Source organism: Ictalurus punctatus, chromosome 13, assembly GCF_001660625.3.
Source record: "Ictalurus punctatus breed USDA103 chromosome 13, Coco_2.0, whole genome shotgun sequence".
In the NCBI taxonomy this organism is placed as follows: Eukaryota; Metazoa; Chordata; class Actinopteri; order Siluriformes; family Ictaluridae; genus Ictalurus; species Ictalurus punctatus.
The window spans coordinates 18883276-18900655 of NC_030428.2; the positions used below are offsets into that span (position 1 = coordinate 18883276).

The 17380-nt window shown below is 38.5% G+C and overlaps 1 protein-coding gene across 1 annotated transcript in view; it reads right to left on the reverse strand.

Moving 5' to 3' along the window:
* LOC108273705 (cadherin-12) overlaps window positions 1–14310 on the reverse strand; it is a 147424-nt gene extending 133114 nt beyond the window's left edge. Inside the window, exon 1 of the mRNA XM_017483119.3 lies at window positions 13603–14310. The gene's annotated coding sequence lies outside the window, so the exon portion shown is untranslated. The remainder of the gene's footprint in view (window positions 1–13602) is intronic.
* Window positions 14311–17380: the final 3070 nt, after the last annotated feature.

The window sequence follows — 17380 nt, forward strand, 5'->3', positions numbered from 1 at the left end:
CACAGGAGGGAACCTGGGAAGGAGTATCAATGATCCCATATGCGGCATACGGGAACCAGAGTAGTGCAGGATATATATCATTCAGAAGAATGAAGAGTTCCCTAACCCTCGCAGTCGCCCTAAACACTGAAAGACACTGTAGACACCTCGAAACCATGGGAACAAATGGAGGAAAATCAGTATTAGGGGTAGTAAACGCTAGCAAAAATTGGAATGAAACGCTATACTGGGATAAATTGGCAGATATCCACTATCTAGTGTAAGCCTACTGTGCCAAAGAGCACAGTTGTAAAAATTATAAAAAGGATTGGGAAGCACAGGCCAATATGACTGGAACAAGTTACAAAGTAGATTTTCGAAAATCCGGCACTATAGCAACCAGCAGGGAAGGCTATAAGTTTCAAGTATATCTAGGAATATGTGCGTGTAATGAGAAAATCAGTAAAACCGTTAGTCACACAAGTTTCAATGTGAGAGGAAAAGACGGTCACCTAATGTGGCACCCTATAACACACTGGAGATTTCCCCCAGGCCTCACAGAACAGGAAGCCAGAGACACAAAAGTATGGGACTACAGAGTAAACCAGCCTTGCCAAACAATGCATACAAATCTAGTGCTTGATGTGTTGCATCATGAGCAACATCCTATTTTTTCATATGACCAAAGCCAAAGCAGGGTCAAGTATATAAACACACATGTACTTCCAGTAAGAAAGAAAATGGACTACATAGAAACAAACAAATGGACCACTCGGTCAATGGAACCATGGGCAACGCAAACTTATGATAGGAAAGTTCATATTAAACCTATTAAAGCCACTGTGACTAGTGAAAGAGGTACACAGATAATAAAGGAACTAGGCATAACAACAGGAACCTCTAGCACACTTACATACTGCGGAGGATGGTCAATGAAAAATTACGTTTGGGAACCTTACATAGGTTTCAGCAATGAGTCTTGCCAGTAGTAATAAGGGTCTGAAGACAAGTAATAGAATGAGTATGCGTATCTTCACTAATCAATGGACATAAAAATGAGGCCCCCTGGATGCCTAATGTTGACACTATTAACCATAGTGGACCAGGGGTAGCTACTAATAACTGGTACTGGATTTGGAATAGAAATTGGTATTATCACCAAGTAGACCAAGGACAGTTGGCAGCAACTTCCTGGAAATGGTTTAGAGAAAGAGTTAGACTGATGGGAGGTGTCGTAAAAGCTGTCGCAGTGAATATAGCAGACACTACTATGACTGTATGGAACACCATGTGGGATGTTGTAGAATGGATAAAAATTCATTGGTGGTACCTGGTCATGGGTATAAGTATATTTTTTGTAGCGCTAATAGGACATTTCTTAGGGGTTTGGAAATGCTGTATATGGACAGCGAAAGGATGTATATGCTGTTGTAAGCAGAAATTACTCAAAGATAGAAAAAGATACAAGCAAGAAGCCACAGAGAAACTGTTAAACAAGAGTGATTACGTCAAAACTAAAAAGAAGAAGCTCAGGGAAAACAGCAGTTACATGCTGTGAAGAACTAGGTAAGACTCAGGAGGGGCTTCTTGAACCTATTAAATAGAGATCTAAATGCAGCTGTATTAACACAGCTTCAAGAACCTCCAGACCAGACCAAATTTCGATTTGAACTTGCATCCGGGATCTTGATTAAAACCAATCCTTAGAGAAATGACAGAGGAAATTAACTCATCACAAATTACGAACGAATCTCTGAGTGAGGACCAAGCCCAGGCTGGGACTACAGGGGCCTTTGAGGTCCCTGCTTTTTATTATTTTATCTGGATTACCTGGTCAGTATGGCAAATCATACAAAGAAATCCTGAATGCCAGAGTATAACTGCTGTAATAGGATTTATTTGTATATACTTTAGATATAGAATATCTGTAAGCCCAATAGTAGCCCAACTGTTCACAGGCTCGAAAGTTTGGAATAAATTGTTGGCACCCAGAGGGCATTACTCACTCATTATGGAAATAATTTTGATACAGATAGTACTGTACCTAGGAGACAAATTCCAGTTTGCATACTGTAAATTCATTGCATTGATGATACACTGTTTATGGGTATTGTATATAACTGCCCTGAACTTAGTAAGAAATGGAAAAACCTTAATCAGAACAATGTTATGTATAACTGTATTTTCTACGATATGTATAATGATGGGAGAACTGTACAACAGTCAAGGATCCATACTGATAGGAATGGTATTCTTCTTTACTGACCTAAAGAGATTAGGCAAAGTTTGTAGAATAGTTAATTGCAAGTGTTGTACCTGTGAGGACTCACAAGATGTCTTATCCAAATAGGAAGAAGACATGAACCTAAAAGACATGATTGTACCAATCCCCAAAAGAAAAGCTCCTAGAAGATTAGAAAGATGTGATTTATGTTTGGACAATCCAATTAAGCGATATTATATGTTAACTACAGACTATAAGCATGTATGTTCGGACTGTGCATGTAGACACACAAAAGTGTGGGGACAAAATGGGGAATTAACCCCTATACAGATGATATCCACTGGAATATCTGTACACAAGAAAAATAGTACACTAGAAAATATATTCAGAAGTTTTACTTAGTAAAATGTGAACTCTCGTTAGACGAGAGAGGTGCTACTGTCACTCCAGATTGGTGTCAAGTTGTAAACCCAAGGAAGTACTGGGTGGTAGAGACACACGGAGGTAGAATATTTTACAATCTGTTGGAATTCAAAGAAATGGCTAGCATCATAGTAGAGGGGTATAAAGTGGTATGGCAGCCAACAGGACGATGGGCATGTGCTTAATATATATAAAAAATATCTGTTTTACAGCCTGCAGTAATACTGAAAGTCCCAAGGGCCAATGGGGAAGTGAAAATGGAACTTATTCCCAGAGGCTGGTGTCCTGAGGGAATCTTGAGGAACGGGGGACCGCCCAAGGGTATTACCCGCTGCTGGCTTCACATTAATTACTTACGCTCATTGCCCAAGGATTCTGAATGCTTCCAACCATGGTTTTTACATGGATTAGGCCCCTTAAATTCACATGTTTTGAACAGGGACCCAGAAGGGTGGGAGTGTACCCTGATTCCTAAATTTTATTTGGCCAATGGCATTTTCAAATTCTAGCCGAATTCAAGCTAGGTGTCCAAATGTGGTGGGATGATTATCTTCTGTTTGTACTACCCTACCCAGGCTCTGTGGGGTTAATAGATAATAATACTTGGAACTTTAGGACTAAGTCTCCAGGAGAGGGTATTATAGGAGATTTGGATCTCAGATATATGTAGCCTCAGTCCTACCATTATTTCCAGCTTAATGTAAAATACAAGCTGATGTATTATATTATGTTATGTGAAAATGATTAAGACTGTATTATAATTAACTATGTAAAGAACCTCAACCTTGACAGTCCGGGGAAACAGAACCATGTGAGGAGAAAAAGAAGAAGGAGGAGGAGAGCAAGACAACAACATGGAGGAAGATGGATTGGAAAGTCTTCTGGTTCGGGGGCCATTGAGAAAGCTGTTCCGGACATTATACACACCCAGCAAGAACTGAGAGATCTACAGCTCGACACGCTGGATGTAAAAAGAACTGAAAAGCTGATATGGAAAAATTATTGTGTAGTGAAAGAATGTGATAGCATACTGAGTGTCTTAAATCAAATGACAGCTGAAGCTGAAATGATAAAAGAATGTGCTAAATACAGGAGGACTGAATACATTAGGAAATTAAGTCAAAGACATGGGAAAATAGTGAGACTCTCTAATCTTGCTAGACAAATAGATGAAATGGAAAAATTGATAGAACGCTTAAATCTGAAGAAAGTCCAGTAAAAACATACATCCTGTTTTTTTTTTTTTACAGCCAGCGCTCAAAGACACACAGCTTTAAGGCGAGTGCTCAAAATCCACAAAATCCCCAACCTCGGTGTCTCTGTTAAAGACCCAAAAAAGGGCATGCTTTTCTGTTTTCTACATGCAACTTCAGAGTTTTCACTCGTAACCGCATCCAGACACCGTTGAGAAGGCGTTGCGGTTTTGAGCGAAAACTTAGACTCTAGTGCATGAATTCAACAGCGCTCAAGTGGTGACATTTTGTCTAGTAAACTGCACAATAGCTACACTCCTGGAGTTCTTACAAGGACGTTTCTCAGCAGGGTTGGCTCCTTCTTTAATCAGGATCTACGTGGCTGCCATTTTGGCCAGCCACGCACCTATTGATGGAGCCTCTGTGGGACAACATCTTCTAACATCGAGGCTTATGTGTGGTGTCAGGTGGCTTAGACCGATCTACAGACCAAGCATACCTTCCTGGGAACTTTCTGTGGTCCTGGAAGGTCTGTCAGGTGCTCCATTTGATCCCTTAGAGTCAGCCTCAGAGAAGCTTCTGAGTTTTAAGGTAGCTCTTATGCTGGCCCTGACATTTCTCAAGCAAGTAGGAGATCTACAAGCTCTCTCTGGTTCCCCTGGATTAGCCAAGGCCTTCCTATATCCTAGGCCGGAATATATTCCTAAAGTGCCTACGTCTGCTGCCCAGCCGGAAGTGCTCAGGCTTTCTGCCCTTCTCTGTTCGTTAGACCGGAACAAGAGAAATTGTACCTACTTTGCCCAGTAAGGTTCTCTCTGTACTTACATCCACCGCACCACCCAGTGACGTAAGTTGGATCAGTTGCTGGTCTGCTTTGGCGGCAACAGTAGAGGTGATACAGTGTCGAAGCAGCGCATCTCTAATTGGATAGTGGAAGCATCTCTATCGCATATGGAGCGCGTGGTCTGGGCATAAGAGCTCATTCCACTAGGGGGTTGTCTCTTCGAAGGCTTTATACCAAAGGGTACCCTTATAGGGTGTGTGCTGTGGCAGGGTGGTCTACGCTGCACACATGAATTCGATATTGCAGACTGGACATGCATTCCACCCCATCTTGCAGTGACGCTCAGGCTTGGATCTTTTGAACAGGCCATACCCTCAGTATGACGGAGTGAGTATTGTCGTTCCCTCTGCATGAAGCTCACACAACGTTGAGTTCCCTTTGAAAGGAAACGTCTGGGTTACGCATGCAACCCTGTTCCCTAAGAAGGAAATGAGACATTGCGTAGCTTTGTCATACTGGGGCATGCCTGTGAATTCCCTCTTCGCTTCAGATAACAGAGGCTGATGGCGTGGTTCACAGTGCTGTTTTTATAATCATGCAACACGCTTAATTGCCACATAACCTGACCACGGCAGGCCTATAAATAGGCGTGATTTCAGACAAGCTTCATATACCAGCCACGCGTGAGGGCACTTCCCACAGCGTGAAGCTCACGCAACGTCTCATTCCCTTCTCAGGGAACACGGTTACATGCGTCTGGAGTTTGTGTCCATTTGTGTCTAGAGTTTTGAAAAATTACATCAAGGTTCTGAAATTTCTGCTAAAATCATTGTAAGAAACTGTAAGTAGCCTTATTAAAATGCAAATGTTTAAATGTATTGTTTAAAATGAGATAAAGACATATTTACTTCCTTACCAAACTCAGGAAGATATTCCAGAGAGCAAAATTTGTCTAAATAAATGAATAAATAAATAAATAAATAAATAAAACTGTCTGACTAAAGAAAATGAACTCGCTAAAGTTCAGTGTGTGTGTGTGTGTGTGTGTGTGTGTGTATGCGTGTGTGTGTGCATGTGTGTGTGTGTACGAGCAGTGAGTGAAAATGGAGACAAATCAATATAAATGATGGGGAGAAGTGGCTATCATTCAGGGGGGAAACAGGTGCAATATCTCTCCCAGATAAGGGAACATCCATCACAGCCAGACCTTAATTTGAGATGTTTAGCCTCCCTTCTGCTGATTGTCTCTCTGTCTGTGTGTGTGTGTGTGTGTGTGTGTGTGTGTGTGTGTGTGTGTGTGTGTGTGTGTGCGTGCGCGCCAGGTGCGTGTGTTTACATGTGTGTCAGAGAGAGAGGTGAAAAGAAATAGAGCAATACAAGTTAATTGAGAAGACGTGTCAGCATTGCAGCAGTTTAAGAGTGCTGTGCTGAATGAGTAAATAAAGGGAGGAATCGAAGAGATGACTTAGGAGTAAAGAGGTATGAAAGTCATACATTCTGTCATGATATTCTTTTCAAACTTAGGAGCAAACAGGTGTGAAAGTCATCAGTTCTGTCATTATCTCCTTTATTAAAAAGGATGTAACAATAATAATCAGTGACAGAAATCATAACAGGACAGTGATCTAATCGTTATACACATGCTCACACACACTCTGGACTTTTAGAGCTTATGAGAGTTAAGAGGATTCACTTTATTGGGTTGTTTAAATTTTAAATAGCCTAAGGTAAAGTGAGTTGCAGCACGCCAAATAATCTTAACTATCGATCGGATTCGGATGATTTGAGAGGACTAATGTGGCATTGGGTGCAAACCAACTCCTGTAACTTTAGCTACCAAAAGGAAACCTTTTCACTCCTTTATCTATCTATCTATCTATGGTGGGGGGTCAGATATTCCATTACTTGTGGGAACATGACATTTGGTCCATATCAAAATTGTTTTTTTTAATGCCCGTCCCCCAAACCACACACAGTTCAACAGTTCATTGCAAACACATACTGCTCGAAGACACACATTAAGACAGTTAAAAGCTGTTAGAGTCTAACTGCCATCATCACTTTGTGAGCTAGAAAGTGAGACACTCTATCCTGACATTAAAATGGGCAGGTAGAGGTGGGCGTAAGGAAATAAAAGAACATAAGTTGATTGAAAGCAGGCAAGGCAAGCGAATAAAATAAGAAAAAGACAGACCACTGAGATATGGAGTGAAGAGTAAGACATGAACTTGAAAATGATAGGCAGGGAGAGGTTGAAAACTCAGGGCTCAAACAAGTGGGGTTTATATCTTCACCCATATCAGTAGCCTCCTCATCATCTCTTTACAACCATATCCTCTACAATAGTGACAGGTGATAGTCAGTTACACCAAAAACCCACAGGATTACCCTAGATCTCTTCTACTGCCATCTCTGTGAGTTAGACTACAGTGCAATTCTCCTAAAGCAGCTCATGCCTCATTCATCTGTTCATTCAAATCCATAATGGAACTTCATCATTGCTACATTGCCTTTTGGGGACATCTCCCTTGACGTAGTATGTATTGAGCCGCTGTCCACACTCTGAAAGAATTTTTTCGTGCGCTGTAGATAAACAGCTGAACTTTTGTTCTTAATAAGAAAGCAGAGAGTGGTGATTTATTTTTTCTGAGAAGGTGTGCAGAAATACATTCTTTTCATAAGTAATGTGTGGCGTGTTTAGTAATATAGCATGTCATAGCTTTAACTTTCAGAAATGACATAGAAAAAAATCAGTTATGTAATGAAAAGATCTGTGGATTGTTTTTCTGTAACGGAAATTTGTCATATATCGAAAACTTTATCATATATATATATATATATATATATATATATATATATATATATATATATAAAGTTTTAAAATTAAATGAAAGAAACAGCAAACACGAGTTAGAATATTGGTTGACTGTCATATCTGATTTTGCTTTATCACACGAATGAAGTTCGCCATATTCGGCCAACTACCCAATCTACATAAATGGTTCAGATGAATTTTTCATGTGTAAATTTTTTGGTATGTGTCAGGCTTGTGATTGTGAAAATTGATTTTCAAACATTTCCAAAAGGGAAAATGATAAATAAATAAGTAAATAAAATCATTTATTTATCTTCAGTAACCATCCTGGTTATGGTGTCTGTGCATTCTATCCTGGGAAGACTTAGTGTGAGGTGGGAATTTACTCTGAATGGTACACCAGTCCATCATAACTCACCATGCACACATACACATTCACACCTAGAGGCAATATTTAGAGCAGACAGTCCACCTACTAGTATGTTTTGGACAGTGTGTGTCACAGCTCAGTCAGATCAGAACTCAAATTCCCAAGATGCAACACTCACTTCTCATGCACGCATGCGCTCACCATCCCCGGAGTTCTGATCAGTCACACCTGGCACCAATCACACACACACACGTTCTCGCCGCTAGTACTTAGGGAAGTCATTCAGCCAGAATCTATGCGAAGTATACGCTCAACTAGTCAACTCGTTTCTCTGCATTACCAAGCCGTTCTAGTTTGTTTGTCTTCTCGTGATCCTCGACCCTTGTTTCCAATTCGACTACACTCTCTTCCTGACCCCGTTTGTGTTGTTCGCCCGATCGCTTGACCTTTGCCTGTCCTACGACTACGTTTCTTGTACTTTCCGATACGATGCTCTACACCTGCTGCCCGCTCCTGCTTCCGTGCCGATTCGAGGTTCGTGACAGTGTGAACATCAGCACACATAGTAACCTGAGCTCAGGATATAACCGTATTTACCCATCCTAAAAAATGAATAAAAATAAATCAAATCATCCAGCCCTGTCATTTAAACTCCCTATACTCCCATGTGTATATATATATATATATATATATATATATATATATATATATATATATATATATATATATATATATATATATGTGTATATGTATATGTATATGTGTCTTGATATGTCTATATATGTGTGTGTATGTATGTATGTATGTATGAATCAAGACAAAAGAGCTTCAAAACAGAAAAATTTATTTTATTTGTACAATCATTGTGACCTTTTTTACACATTTGTGTGCGATTATTCTAAATGTCATTTTTGTACTTCAGAATTTTAGTCCTCCATTACTATGTATTGTGTGCTCTGGTTTACACATTATGATAAAATTAAGAGTGGAATTTATCATTTAATACTTGTGCAAGTTAATCATTTTCTGTGTAATGAACAGCCTTCAGACAGCAAAACAGACATTTTTTGTATTTAACCCATATCTGATTATAAATCTGATGCTGCTTCTCTCCCTGGCACAGACCCTCTTCAACACTGCACTCTCTCTGCTTTGGATGCCCAAATGAGTTCTGATGAGCAAGAGAGAGAAGGGATACAGTCACTAACTCACAGAGAGAGCGAGTGTCAAAGGATGGAGGGAATGCTACTTCTCCTACTCCTGAGTCTCGTCGTTCCCATGTGCTTTCAGCTGATTAGTCATCAGAGCACCCAGCGGGAAAATCGGAGAATCTTTTTGTCTCCTTTTTTCTTTTGATTTTTTCTTTATCTGATCCATTTGTGTACACCAATGGTCAAAGGAGACCTGCTCATTAAGGTGTGTGCTTCTACAGTCAGTCCAGGGAATATGTGCTCTTATTTTCTGTACTAGTCCTGCATTAGTTTCAGCAGGGAGATGAAGAACATCAGGTTACTGATCCTACTGAGGCAAATGGCTCAGGACTTAACTGTGTTTGTAAAAACAAAGGGCTAATGTGAGCAGAAATAATTACATTTATTAATTTTCTAAACTAGACATTATTGCTTCTTTATTTTTTAATTATTGCTAATGTCTGATTTGACCTTATAAAATACGTTACTCTGTGTTCTGACCATTATTAAGTCTAGGAGTGATGCATATATAAAGTCCACCAAAGAGCCACTGACACTCAGACTAATGCACTATGCTAGGGGTAAAATAACAACAGATGTATATTGCAGGGGAGAAAATTCTAGGTTGCCAGCATTACATAATTAAATTTAATGACACTTAATACTACCACACATTCAATTCGCTGTGCAACATTAGTAATAGCTTAAATGCATAGTACTTACATTTGGACTTCTCTACAAGACTAAAATATTTATAACTAATAGACACATCAGCTCTAATGTGGTCTCACACTTGCAAACTGGTAACAATTTGACAATAACATTTGTATTAAAGTTAAAAAGGGTGGCATGTGCACCATTCATACATTATCTTATCAAATCAAATCCAGCCACATTCTCCTTTTGTATAAAATATACAGAAACAGCTGTGATGGGTTTCTGTTCTTAGGAAAGTGACATTTATAGAACAGGCATCCTGTGTGGATTTCCCATATGTCAATATAGTAAGTAAGTAAATCTTTATTGTCCTTTGAAAGGGCAATTTCCATTGCAGCATCTAGTGACCAAATTAGTACAAAGACAAAAACCACAACCTTAAAACCAAAAAATACATACATAAAATACTACTACTACTACTACTACTACTACTAATAATAATAATAATAATAATAACAATAATAATAAACAATAACAACACACACACACACACACACACACACGCATACATACACACATTCACCTATACCGCCACATCCATACTTTAGATAAACATTAACAGCTGACACAGCATTTGTAATAAAAGATCTTGACGCTCTCACAGTCTGTAAACTTTGGAGTGCTGTATTACTGATGTGAAGGAAGGATTTCAAATTCAGAGTAAAGGATGTGAGTGGGATTGTTTAGTATAGTCAGTGCCTTCTTAAGAATCTGTTTTTCACAATATATCACAATATACTGTAATGAAGGTATTTGTCTACCTGTTAAAATGTGTTCAGCATCAATCTGTAGGCGTGTGTTTCAAATTCAAAATGTGCTGTCAACAGCCACCTGCCCAGCAGTAATGTGATATTATCCCCGCCCTGGAATCATGGGAAGTTGTTTGTTACACCTTCTGGCAGTTTTAAAAGGCACCGTGTTGTGAATTCACAGTCAGTGTCTCTCTATATATTTTAAATGGTTTATCAGGCTCAGAAGCAATAGCATCTGCCTCCCTATTACACAGGGGAACAGAACAAAGCATATATGATCCCATACTCTGTCTACACTGTATGTATGTCACTAATGGGTAATCTCACCTCACAGTAGGTGGTTTAATCTATAATGTCAAAGATCATAATCTTTGTAATGCTATCCTACACAATACTGTATATACACAATGGAGATATATATATATATATATATATATATATATATATATATATATATATATATACACACACACCCCTGCTAAAATGGCAGGGTTTTGTGATTATTAAAAATTAAAGATATCAACGATAAATAATGGCAGAACTTTTTCCATACTCAATGTGAAATAACAGCATATATAAAATAAGTGAAAACAATAAGAAACATTTTAGGGGAAAGTAGGAAAACTAATGCTAAAGTAATACTTTGTTGAAGCACTATTTGATTTTATTACACCACTCAGTCTTTTTGGGTAGGGATCTATCAGCATGGCACATTTTGACTGAATATTTTCCCAGTCTTTCTTCCAAAACATTTTAGATCCGTCAAATCGTGAGGGCATCTCCTGTGCACAGCCCTCTTAAGATCACCCCACTGATTTTTAGTTGGATTCAGGTCTGGGCTCTGTCGAGGTCATTCAAAAACATTGATCTTCTTTTGGTTAAGCCATTCCTTTGTTGATTTGGATGCATGTTTTGGGTCACTGTCGTGCTGAAATGTGAAATTCTTACTAGCTTAATAACAGACATCTGAATGTTTTGCACTAGAATTGGCTGGTATTTGTAGCTATCCATTATTCCCCCCACCTTGATAAAAGCCCCAGTTCAAAGCATGATGCTGCCACCACCATGATTCATTGTGTTATGGTGAAATGGCATTCTTTTGATGTGCTTTTTGTGGCAAACATACCTTTTGAAATTATGTCATTATTATACCTTTTGGAATTGGTGTCGTCAGACCAATTTTGCCACATGTTTTGGGGTGATTGAGTTGGGCTTGGATACTTTTTGTGAGAAATGGCTTCTGTCTAGCCACTCTACCCATAGCCCAGACATGTGAAGAATATGAGAGACTGTTGTCACATGTAGAGAGTAATAAGTACTTGTTAGATATGCATGCAGCTCCATCAATGTTGCTGTAGGTCTCTTTGCAGCCTCCCTGGTAAGTTTTATTCTATGGTGCATCAAATGTTTTGGAATTTTTTTTATACTCCTCTCCTAATCAATTCCTTTCCACAGTAAGACCCTGTACATGTTTGTAAGCTCTTTGCAGATCATGGCTTCAGCAGTCAGATGAAACCAAGATGTTGAGAAAATACTATAAAAACAGCTGGTCTTTTCTGCTTAAGCCCAAATTTAATTTCATCGATGACAGCTGTATGATAATTACTTTTGAACATGAGACTGAATGTGATTGTTGAGAAGGGTGTGTAGACATATATATATATTATACATACATACATACATTCATACATACATACACAGCTTGTCCGAAAAGTCTCCATACATAGGAGATGCTTGCCAGCACCACATCGGTCAGTGGATGTTCATGGAGGTCCACTTCATGGTTGATCCACAACACTTCCAGTGTTTTTTTTTTTATTTGTTAACAAGTCTGGTAGCAGTGTCATGTGTGATGTGCTTGGCATGTTTCCTGTTAAAGTCCATTGCAACCTTGCGATAGATTCCTGATCCAACCATCAGAATGATTTCAAGATGTACTTATTTTGTCAAAGGCATTCTTAAAGAGAGGCTATCTGAAAAATCTAAAATATAAACTAAATATTAAACATTTTGAAAGACATTTTGCTATAAAAAAAAATGCATTTCTTTTATGTGTGAAGAATTTTGGGACATATGTCGTAAATGCTTTCTTTATTTATATATATATATATATATATATAAGTTAGCAATAAGCAAAGAATACTAAAGGGTTCTGGATCTGACTTTATTTACATTCTAAAAGTGTATGCATGTGCCAATACAGAACATTCTCTTGCTGAATGCAATATCGGCATTAATGTTCATTGTTATGTTTGACATGATTGACTCATCTCCGCTGAGAATCTATTATCATCTGTACACACTCTCATATGAATCATCCACTTGTGGTCCCCAGGACTGTCATAAATTTTTCGTCTTTTCCAGAATCACTTAAAAAAGGCCCAAATTCTTATAATACCATCTGAACCTCTGTTTTGAACAATTAGCAGCACAGACCAACACAAAAGCACACATGCTTTCATATGTAAATGTATAATGTGTACATTGAAAAGGGAATGATAAAGCTTGCACACCAAGTCCACATTCACATCTACACATGGTTACTGAAACTGCACATGGTGTTGAGTAGTAATCAGAGCCCTGTGACTTCAGTCATTCCATCTGTGCTGTGTGGAGTTCACTTTTATCTCATCCTTTAATGTCAAGCCAGAAAAACAACCATATATCAGCAGAATTACCTCTTGTAATGTACCTCTATGCCCACTGTATTACAGACACACACACACCTGCACACTCTCTTTCTCTTCCAAAATAGGGGAAATAAATGTGTTACTTCCAAGAGCACAAGGACTGACTGCTGAACTGTGTAAAGTGCCCTGGGCTTATCAGATAGAGAAGGATAAAAAAGTAAGTGCATCTCCCTGCTAGTGGGCTAAACTTAAGCTGAGCATGGGTAATCAGGTGCCACAATAAGGTTTTCCAAGAGTTAGAAGCTTTATTTATAAATAATAATAATAATAATAATAATAATAATAATAATAATAATACATTAAAACAATTCTCTCTTCACTCTTAGCACTCCTCTGACCTCAATATCTGTTCAGTGAATTCATTACTGCTCCACTGAAAAACCTAACGTCAGCAAATACACACTCACAAGAATGAACACACACACACAGCGCAAAGAGCAATAGAGAGGAAAAAGATTGACGTACCTTAATTGTGTCCTTTGCCAGCAGAATCAAAATATCAGATGGAGATACTTCACATGGGTAAAATCCAAACCCTTCACAAACTCTCCCCTTTCATCTGTCCTTGTCAAACCCTTCGGGTTTGCTCTTCACCTTCCTCTTCTCCCTCCTCTTTGAGTCCTTTTAGCTCTCATCTACTCTGTGTTTACCCTGTTCGCTGCCTGGCTTGTACGCTCATCGCACACTGCACATAATCGGGAAGTGAGGCGCGTGCCGCTGCTGGAAGGAGGGGAAGAAAAAAAAAGAAAAAGGCAGATGAAGAAGGAAAAAGCGGAGAGAGAGAGAGCGAGAGAGAGAGAGAGAGAGAGAGAGAGATTGGATGTCCCTGCACTTTTGGAACGCTGTGAAAAAGATGGTGGTAAAGCAAAAGAGAGGGAGCACTTGTGTCCAGCTAGTCTTAGAGACAGGGTGGGAGAGGAGGAGCACTTTGCTGAGCTGCACTTGCGTCTATGGTGTGAGTGATTAGTATGAGCGTAACCTGTGTCAGGTCCCCAGAGTGAAGGATCTTCATCAACCAAATTAAAGAGACAGAACAGCCACCCCTCTACACACATCATCCTTTGTTCCCTCCCTCTACTCCTCCCCTCATCACTTGTTCCTTGTCCCCTGTGGAGAGGCATTGGTGTGCACTGTGGTCACATGGGATATTCTAATCGTCTCTGACACTCTGGCACATGGGGACTGCGACTCATTCACGCTGAGGCACATGCACATGGCCCAAAAGGAGAATAAATTTGAATTGTAAATAATGTGTACTGTATGTGTGCGTGTATTTGTGTAGAAAGGGTATATTATTAGAATGCAAAAAAAAAAGGGGGGGTATGTGTATGAGTGTATGCAATAATCCTAAAATAAAATAAAAAACATGCCCGGATGACCTACCGAGATTTTGTAGTATGGAGGCAATGGACACTGCACTATCCCATAAGGCAACGGGACTGGTAGAGCAGAATCAAAAAAGGCGGAAGGCAGCTTGTCGGCTCTTTTGAAGTTGTAAGTCACATGTCAGTGCCAACATTGCAGATGTAGTATGTTTGGATTGCATTCATAATACATGCATTTACTGATCAGTATGTACTGTATCAATGGCTGAGCAGTAGGTACTGAATTGAATGCAGTAGGTACTGTCACAGTACGTGATTTTGTACACAGCCTACATGTTTCACACATTTGTCACATATGGGCTGTTCACATGTAATGCATGTGTTTTTATTTTTACAAATGTGATTTTCTTGCATTTTTAATTGATTTTCAAGTTATTTTTTCATATGTTGAGTTGTGGAAGCATATGGAGTTATTTTCACGTGTGTTTCACATGCACTTACTTGAAGTCTCTAGCACTCCCACCATCTTTCAGGGTAGAACGAAGGCATGCATCAAGCTCTTCTCTGTTCTGGCACCAGTCATGGTATTTGACTCCCATCATCCACTGCAAATCACATGACCACAACACCTACATCACATGACTGCACCTGATTCATGTTTGTTTAATTATAGATTTGTATTTAAGTTATGTCTTGGAAAGGACTTGGTGTCTAGCTTTGTCTTTTGTTACTGTTGTCTTTCATTGTAGCCTAATTCATGTCATGTTCATGTTTGTTACTCATTGTTTTGTTTCATGGTCTTTATCTTTTGTGTGTTTTCAACTGTAATAAACTAAATCTACTCTTGCATCTGCCTCCTCTACCATTCTGTGACAGCACCTAGGTGGTCGAATGAACTTCCCATAGATGTCCAAACAGCCGAGTGACTGATTGTTTTCACACAACTAAAGACTAACTTCTTCATGGAGTACTTAAATCAACACTCTTTATTAAAAATTTTTTTTTTTTTTAAATATTTCTGCCAAATGCAATAAATGTCAATGTAAGTCACATGTACAATTTCATGACATAACATGATAAAAATTACATCACATTTTTCATATGATCACATAGTAGTCACAGAATCACATGTAAAAAAAACAAACAAACAAACAAAACATGAAATTCATAACTTGCATGGCTCAATTTATATAAAGTTTAATGCTAGTGTCAGAGCAGTATACAAGTTAACAGATTTTCTTACAGATTCCTTTCTACCTTCATTTATGTGAAACCAAACAAAATCAAACTATCATACCCTTGACTGAATTTCTTACGAGACCAGATTTCTTGTAAAAGTTACTGTGATTAATGTTATGTTTATACTATTTCTTAGGACTTCATTCATTTGAAATTGATCAAACATTTTCTTTCTGGGAATATCTAAACCTTCACTCTTCAGTAGAATGCAGACCCTTATTAATGCTGACCTACTTTAGAGCAATCCTGATGTACTACAGTGCCAGAATCTTGCTGTTTTTAAACATGGGGATGGATACTCACACACAGATGGCTGTCACTCAAGCTGACTCATTGCATCAACTTGACAATGACACGATCCAAAGTTACAGGTTGTTTGGATCCAGAGTTCAGTGGCAGCTTGTTTGAACCCAGGCAAGTGTCTTCCTTGCTATTGTCAGAAATGAGTAGGATGGTGAGCTGTAACCTTTAGGAAGAGGGCCTGTCCTGGTGAGGAAGAGTGTGCCATGACATGCATCAATCATCTAAAAGGTTACTGGAGTCTCATTTTCTCACTCAACAATTTTCAACATCTTGTGCCATCCGAATAGGATGTGTGCATGTCCTATGGTTTATCTAGGCAATCTTACTGTACTTATACTGTACCACATCAGTTACCTTATTTTATTCATTAAAAACACACTTCAGAATAGTCACTAAATGTTACTTAACACTGTGCATTATTATTTAGAACAAAATTTCAACTAAAATCTACCACATGCGAAAGCCTAAAAAAAAGTAATTAAATTGCAATCATTCAGACATGTGCATTAATCACAGCCTATGCTTAGGAAAGCCTGCAGGAAATCGGTTCTCTCTGGTTTAGTTTTTCAGTTGTTTTTTTGGGAAGTACATTAGACATTAACTTTCATGACTTGACTTGAGTATGATTATTTAATGTAAGAGACATTTTGCCTCTGTGACAAAGAAGTTATAATTTATTTGCAAATGCTAATTAATTGATTGTGGCTAAGCTAACACAGACTTGCCAGTGGATGCTAATTGCCATCCTTTAGTCACTAATGGGTTACCCTAGCAACTAGTGTAGGGATATTAACAACTTCCGCTAGTACTTTGCTTTGCAGATCAAGCATAGAATCAAGCACAATTGTATATACTTCTAAAATATATTTCTAAGGTGTCATTGGAACAGTGAGCTACTATATTTATAAAATATAACTAATTTAGTCATATCTATGTAGTACGCTATTGCTCATTAGCCTACTGATGTAACTAGTAATATTAGTAATAAAGCAGACATGCCTATGTAAAAACTTTCACAGTATGGTTGATATGTATATTAATAACGGTAGAGCTAGCACCGATGAGTGTTAATTGCAAATATATGTAGCTACATTATCTTGTAAATATTTTAATTGTGGCAGTGCTGTGCATATTGAGTAGGTTAGTCTGTTTCTGCCACCTGTTATTTTGAATTCAGATTGGTTGATTGTTGTTTAGAATGAAGTTAGTATTAAACCTCTATTAGCTTCATAAGCATAAGATGGCCTGGTTTCGCAGGTTTTATGTTATTATCACAGATAGTTTGTGAGTACTTGAGAGGTATGACTCTAAGAGTGTTTATTTCCTCCACAGTTGGATTTCTGCTACACCAGACACTGGCACTAACAAGAGACTGG